This window comes from Entelurus aequoreus, linkage group LG07 (genome assembly GCF_033978785.1).
Source record: "Entelurus aequoreus isolate RoL-2023_Sb linkage group LG07, RoL_Eaeq_v1.1, whole genome shotgun sequence".
NCBI lineage: Eukaryota > Metazoa > Chordata > Actinopteri > Syngnathiformes > Syngnathidae > Entelurus > Entelurus aequoreus.
In genome coordinates this window covers 72,117,719-72,125,218 of record NC_084737.1, presented here as the reverse complement: position 1 = coordinate 72,125,218, position 7,500 = coordinate 72,117,719, and the positions used below count along the sequence as shown (strand labels likewise).

Genomic DNA, 7,500 nt, shown 5'->3' with positions numbered 1-7,500 from the left:
GGCTGCATTTCAGATAGTTGTTTGTGTGCCATGTTGTTCCAGACCACAGCAAACATTACCTAGCTTGCCAAAGATTGTAATAAATCTATTCAAAGAAGACAGTCTGCAAGTTTCCTTTAACTTGGACACACACATCTACACCTTTGGCCACTAAAATCCAGTAATTTCCAGGCGTTATCTTACCTTCTGAGTAGCCTCTGATTTATCGTATTTTTCGGACTATAAGTCACAGTTTTTTTCATAGTTTGGCCGGGGGTGCGACTTATACTCAGGAGCGACTTATGTCTGAATTTATTAACACATTACCGTAAAATATCAAATAATATTATTTAGCTCATTCACGTAAGAGACTAGACGTATAAGATTTCATGGGATTTAGCGATTAGGAGTGACAGATTGTTTGGTAAACGTATAGCATGTTCTATAAGTTATAGTTATTTGAATGACTCTTACCATAATATGTTACGTTCACATACCAGGCACGTTCTCAGTTGGTTATTTATGCGTCATATAACGTACACTTATTCAGCCTGTTGTTCACTATTCTTTATTTATTTTAAATTGCCTTTTAAATGTCTATTCTTGGTGTTGGGTTTTATCAAATAAATTTCCCCAAAAAATGTGACTTATACTCCAGTGCGACTTATATATGTTTTTTTCCTTCTTTATTATGCATTTTCGGCCGGTGCGACTTATACTCCGAAAAATACGGTACTAATGGGTTCTACTGTTGTACCAACGCGTAGAATAAATATTACATTTCAACACATTTCTGTCAACAAAGATTTGCTTCAGCCTGCGACAGTCATTTTGATAGTAGGCTATTATAGCTAATATAGACACTTATGTCATGTGTTTATAAGACTTTTATACGGCTTTTCATTTTGTTTTTTGTATTTTTGGTCCAATATGGCTCTTTCAACATTTCGGGTTGCCGACCCCTGGTCCAGTGGATACACACACACTGCAAAAAGTCAGTGTTCAAAAACAAGAAAAAAATAAATAAAAAATTAGGGGTATTTTATTTGAACTAAGCAAAATTATCTGCCAATAGGACAAGAAAATTTGGCTTGTCAAGACTTTCCAAAACAAGTAAAATTAGCTAACCTCAATGAACCCAAAAATACCTTAAAATAAGTATATTCTCACTAATAACAAGTGCACTTTTCTTGGTAGAAAAAAAAGAGACCTTTTTGCTCAATATGTTGAAAAATAATCTTAAATTAAGTAAATGCTAGTGCCATTATCTTGACATAATGATATGCGCTCGGAATCATGCTTTTTTTTTCATGCTTGAAGTAAGAAATTATACTTTGAAAAAGTAGTTTTATACTTGTGAGTGTTGATGACACAGCTTTGCATCAGTTGATATTCTAGTTTCAAGCATGTTTTACTCAATATAGGTCATAAAATCTCAGCAACAAGCTGTAATATCTTACTGAGATCATTTAGGACCAAAACACTTAAAACAAGTAAAACACTCTAACATAAAATCTGCTTAGTGAGAAGAATTATCTTACCAGACAAAAAATAAGCAAATATCACCCTTATTTGAGATATTTAATCTTAGATTTCAGTTTTTGCAGTGCATCAGAAGGCTACCGGACCTCTGCCTTCCACATTGAAGGCAGGCATCGGTAAACATTTTCTGTGTGTCCAAAGCTGATCAAGTGACACAATCAACTGAGGGTCGGAGGTAACAAGATGGGCGGGCCTGCGGAGGTGAGAGGTCAAGTCCCGGCCTGACAGACAGATGGAGGAGAGCGGTCAGCACTTGAAGGATGAGGAAGGCGTGAAGGATGACCCTGCTTGGGTGCTGTGACAGTGCGGGGGATATGGATGAGTCTGCACACCGGCGTGACAAGTAAACACCTGGTTGTTGTATGCATAACGCATGTATTGTCCATGTTGGAGAAGGTAAAGGGACAAGAGAGATGTGTTTGCATGCAGGTTCCTAAAATAAAACCTGTAACCAGACGCTCTCTGACGTAGCATTGTTTGAAGAAAATAGACCTCTCCGTCCAACCTACATATCTCCGGACAGCAGAAAATGTGAGGATAAAAAGCGATGGCCGGCTAATCCCAGCTCAAGCGATAACATTCAGCCGGTGAAGCCATGACGGATGAGTATTGATCCCCCAGGTTGTTGGAGGAGGGTAAAATAGATAACTAGAGCGCTTTATTGATATTGATCGGCGAGTCAAAAGGGACAAAATAACTCCCCCGCTAACAAACATGTCGAATTATTGTGCAATAACCGTGGATTACGCTCAAGAGAGAGCAAGAAAGAAAAGAAGAAAAAAAAGGATTAAGGCTTGTTGTAAATGTTGGCGAACAAAGCGAACCTGGGATTTCCGTGTCTGTCAAAGTGCTTTTCGCGAGACAAATTTGTTGTGATTCCACATTCTAAATATGGTCGCCGAGAGCAATGTGACGGAAAACAACGACGTCAACACAACACGAACACACAAAATATTAAAAAAAACGCACTAATCTCACAAAGCTCCGCACTTCAAACAAGCTCGCACACAACAACGCCATCAGAACTCACCAAAAGCCGACTTCTCACTGCGGTGCGGTCCAACTGTGAGATCCGGGCCACCCATAAAGTCTAGTTACCAATTAACTGCATGTGTGTGTGTGTGTGTGTGTGTGTGTGTGTGTGTGTGTGCTAGAGATACCCGTGAAGCACATGGGGGTGTCTGGCAGGCCTATCTGCGGCGCTGCGATGCGCTAACGTGAAAGAATGCCAGCGTCGGAGCGACACAGATAGGGGAAGTGCGAGGGGCTCCACGGGCCCCCGGGTGAGGGGTCAATGTTGAAGTCAAGTCCTAAAAGTAGTGTCCACACATTTGGAGGGTCCTGAGAGGCTTACGATTCGCAAACATTTGCCACATTGAAGGAAACGGTGAAACAACCTCTTTCTGACCCAAGACTCGACGGGTAAAGATATCAGCAGACCGCAGACCTCTTGGAACTTGAACAACAGTTGGCACTGAGCAAGCCCCTCGACTCTGAGCAGCTCAGGTCAATTGATAAATGTACACAGAGATTTGCACCATTATTGTCAATTTAGAGTGCAAACTACAATTCAAACACGCCGCTACATTATGAGAAGGATCCCGATTATGCATGATTGACTTTTTAATGATGTCCCATTTGTGTCCCGAGAGCACCAAACATGACAATAATCTAGCATCTTCCTTTAAATGGGTTATACTTGTATAGCGCTTTTCTACTTTCAAGGTACTCAAAGCACTTTGACACTATTTCCACATTCACCCATTCACACACTGATGGCGGGAGCTGCCATGCAAGGCCCTAACCACGACCCATCAGGAGCAATGGTGAAGTGTCTTGCTCAAGGACACAACGGACCCTTTACTTCTTTAATAAAAGAGGTGCATAAATCCTTGCTTTTCGTGTCAATGAGGACAGCTTTGTAATATATATATATATATATATATATATATATATATATATGTCAGTGACGTGCGGTGAGGTTCATGGCTGGTGAGGCACTGACTTCATCACAGTCAGATTTACAAACATATGAACCCTAAAGAGTATCTTATTCACCATTTCATTGGCAGCAGTTAACGGGTTATGTTTAAAAGCTCATACCAGCATTCTTCCCTGCTTGGCACTCAGCATCAAGGGTTGGAATTGGGGGTTAAATCACCAAAAATTATTCCCGGGCGCGGCGCCGCTGCTGCCCACTGCTCCCCTCACCTCCCAGGGGGTGATCAAGGGATGGGTCGAATAAAGAGGACAAATTTCACCACACCTGGTGTGTGTGTGACAATCATTGGTACTTTAACTTAACTTTACACATACAAACTGTAGCACACAAAAAAGCACATTTAATAACAAAAACGTTATTATGGTCTTACCTTTACTTATAAATGTAGTCCATGTGCCGCTGTTGTGCTGGATTAATGCACCCCCTGACGGGAGTGTTATAACTAAAGCCCACACTTAATGAATAAATGAAATATGAAATCCGTGCTGCAGTCTGCAGGTGTACCTAATGTTGTGGCCCTGCAGTCATTCACAACTCCTCCAACACGAACGTTATTGTTTTTGCACTTGTTGGCTTCTTATTAAATAACTTTTTTAAATAGATTCAATCTTGCACGTGGAAAGTTTAAGTGTGGGCTTTAGTTGATACGACACTCCCGTCAGGGGGTGCATTCTACGACGGGGGTGCATTCTCTACCACCAGGAGGCGGGATTACTGCGAGCCTCAGCCAGTGCGTCTTCGCAGCAGTTTTATGATTGCTCAGCACAAGAAATACTTACACACATACAGTTGTTGACAACATACACTGTACATTATATACGTCAGCTAACTAAACTATGAAAATGTATAATATAATTCATATAGCAATACGGTCTCACTGCACAGCAAGCCAGCAGTTAGCCGAGTCCGCAATCCATGTTGAGGCACAACGCAGTGACGTAGTAGTATTTGAACGGCAAATGTGAAAATTCAGCGATTTTGAATAAAAATAATCTAAAACTGGTGAAGTTAAATGGAAAATAACTTTATAGTATAAACATTGGATACATATAACAATTTTTTTTTTTTTTTTTTCTTTTTACATTTTTTTTCTTTACATGATGGCAGGTGAGGCGGGGCCTCACCTGCCTCCAGTGACTGCACGTCACTGATATATATATAGTAAAACGCCAGAGGAGGAAGATGGGCCCTGCAGCCAAGACCACAACAAACACTAACTTCATATGCCCCCATTGTAATAGACAATGTGGCTCTCGTACTGGACTTTTCAGTCATCTCAAGACTCACCAATAGAAGAAGTAGAAGTCATCATCGGATACGATGGACTACCATAAGCAGTAAGTAGTCCAACAAAATAATATACAATAATACCATAATAATACAACAGTCAGCAACAGTCAGAATAGGAATAAACAGAGCAATTGAGAGGACACACAAACATGACACAAAACAATCCAAAAGTAGTCAAAACAAAAATGAATATTATCAACAACAGTATCAATATTAATAAGAATTACAACACAGCAGTGGTTAGAAATACCTCATTTACATTATCATCACAGCCATTTATAAAAAATATAATACAAACATTTCAAAAAGATTTGAGATATTTGATGATACATGGTACGACGCAGGTAAGGGATGAAGGAGGCTGGAGAAAAAGTGCAGTAAAGAAGTGGGGTGTGGGTGTGGTGTGGTGGGGGGGCTGGCATTAGGACTAAATCTGTTCCATATGACACGCTCACATGGCCTGGACTCTCTCAATCTGTCCGTCACAGCAATGGGAGGACGGAGGGTGTGTTTTGACACAAGGTGGACACAGGGCTACTATTATATCGTCCAACTCTAACTTTTGTCAGTAGAGCTTCACTTGGACAGCACATCAGGACTGCAATGAACGACTCCTTCCGCATCATTGGCTACACCTGCTCAAGTCAGTGATTTCTAAGTGCAATGTATTTTTAGACATAATAGTCCTCATTAATTAATTGCAAATGACATAAAGTCTGTCTTCTAGCTAAAATGCTTACTGTCAGCGTGACAGCTCTCGCCCTCTATTTGACATTGCTCACTGATATTTGCATGAGAGCACTTTGCTGTCCGACACAATAAACAAATCATCCCAATCAGCACGTGTTTGAATAAATATTCACTCAAGGGAGATTGTTTTGTTTGGGAAATCAGACGTTGTTGATCATCTGCTCTCCATCTTTAAAATACTGCAGGTCACGTCCGCCTCTGTCTGACCCTCACATGACTACCAGACTGCAACATAATGCCAGTTTTGTATTTTTATATGAAGAAATATTCTTATTCAAAATATGCTATAGCAGGGGTCACCAACGCGGTGCCCGTGGGCACCAGGTAGCCCGTAAGGACCAGATGAGTAGCCCGCTGGCCTGTTCTAAAAATAGCTCAAATAGCAGCACTTACCAGTGAGCTGCCTCTATTTTTTAAATTTTATTTATTTACTAGCAAGCTGGTCTCGCTTTGCTCGACATTTTTAATTCTAAGAGAGACAAAACTCAAATAGAATTTGAAAATCCAAGAAAATATTTTAAAGACTTGGTCTTCACTTGTTTAAATAAATTCCTTAATTTTTTTACTTTGCTTCTTATAACTTTCAGAAAGACAATTTTAGAGAAAAAATACAACCTTAAAAATTATTTTAGGATTATTAAACACATATACCTTTTTACCTTTTAAATTATTTCCTCTTCTTTCCTGACAATTTTAATCAATGTTCAAGTAAATTTATTTTTTTTAATTGTAAAGAATAATAAATAAATTGTAATTTAATTCTTCATTTTAGCTTCTGTTGTTTCGCCGAAGAATATTTGTGAAATATTTCTTCAAACTTATGATTAAAATTTAAAAAAATATATTCTGGCAAATCTAGAAAATCTGTAGAATCAAATTTAAATCTCATTTCAAAGTCTTTTGAATTTCTTTTAAAATTTTGTTCTGGAAAATGTAGAAGAAATAATGATTTGTCTTTGTTAGAAATATAGCTTGGTCCAATTTGTTATATATTCTAACAAAGTGTAGATTGGATTTTAACCTATTTAAAACATGTCATCAAAATTCTAAAATTAATCTTAATCAGGAAAAATGACTAATGGTGTTCCATAAATTCTTTTTTTAATTTTTTCAAAAAGATTTGAAATAGCTAGTTTTTCTTTTCTTTTTTTTGGTTGAATTTTGAATTTTAAAGTGTCGAAATTGAAGATAAACTATGTTTCAAAATTTAATTGTCATTTTTTTCGTGTTTTATCCTCTTTTAAACCGTTCAATTAAGTGTAAATAATATTAATTATTAATAATAACATAGAGTTAAAGGTAAATTGAGCAAATTGGCTATTTCTGGCAATTTATTTAAGTGTGTATCAAACTGGTAGCCCTTCGCATTAATCACTACCCAAGAAGTAGCTCTTGCTTTCAAAAAGGTTGGTGACCCCTGTGCTATAGTAACACAAATGGCATGTTTTACATTGAAAGATTGCATTCCATGCAGCTATGACACTTTAAAACACAGGTGTCTCCCAAAGCCTGGGGTCCAGATCTGGCCTGCCATGTCGTTTTATTTGGCCAGCGAAAGCCTGGAAATAATTTCCGTCAATAAAGTACATATTTTCTTGCCAAATCTATTTGTACATCAAATTTTGACATAAAAAAAGACATGCACAGTAATAATTTCCGTCAATAAAGTACATATTTTCTTGCCAAATCTATTTGTACATCAAATTTTGACATAAAAAAAGACATGCACAGTAATAATTTCCGTCAATAAAGTACATATTTTCTTGCTAAATCTATTTGTACATCAAATTTTGACATAAAAAAAAGACATGCACAGTATTACATGCAACTGCATACAGTTAGGAAGGTGATTCATGTGGCATGGCTCCATTCTTCGCAATTTACCTGCCACATGAAACATGACAAATGACAGGGTTGAATTGTTCACTTTAGCTGCA

The 7,500-nt window shown here is 38.1% G+C and overlaps 1 long non-coding RNA gene and 1 pseudogene across 1 annotated transcript in view; both read right to left on the bottom strand.

Annotated features, from left to right (window-relative positions):
* The window catches only part of LOC133654406 (histone-lysine N-methyltransferase PRDM16-like), a 751,541-nt pseudogene that overhangs the window by 442,118 nt on the left and 301,923 nt on the right, over nucleotides 1–7,500 (bottom strand).
* The window catches only part of LOC133654238 (uncharacterized), a 16,791-nt gene continuing 16,280 nt past the window's right edge, over nucleotides 6,990–7,500 (bottom strand). Inside the window, exon 3 of the long non-coding RNA XR_009826860.1 lies at nucleotides 6,990–7,447. This is a non-coding gene — a long non-coding RNA (uncharacterized LOC133654238). The remainder of the gene's footprint in view (nucleotides 7,448–7,500) is intronic.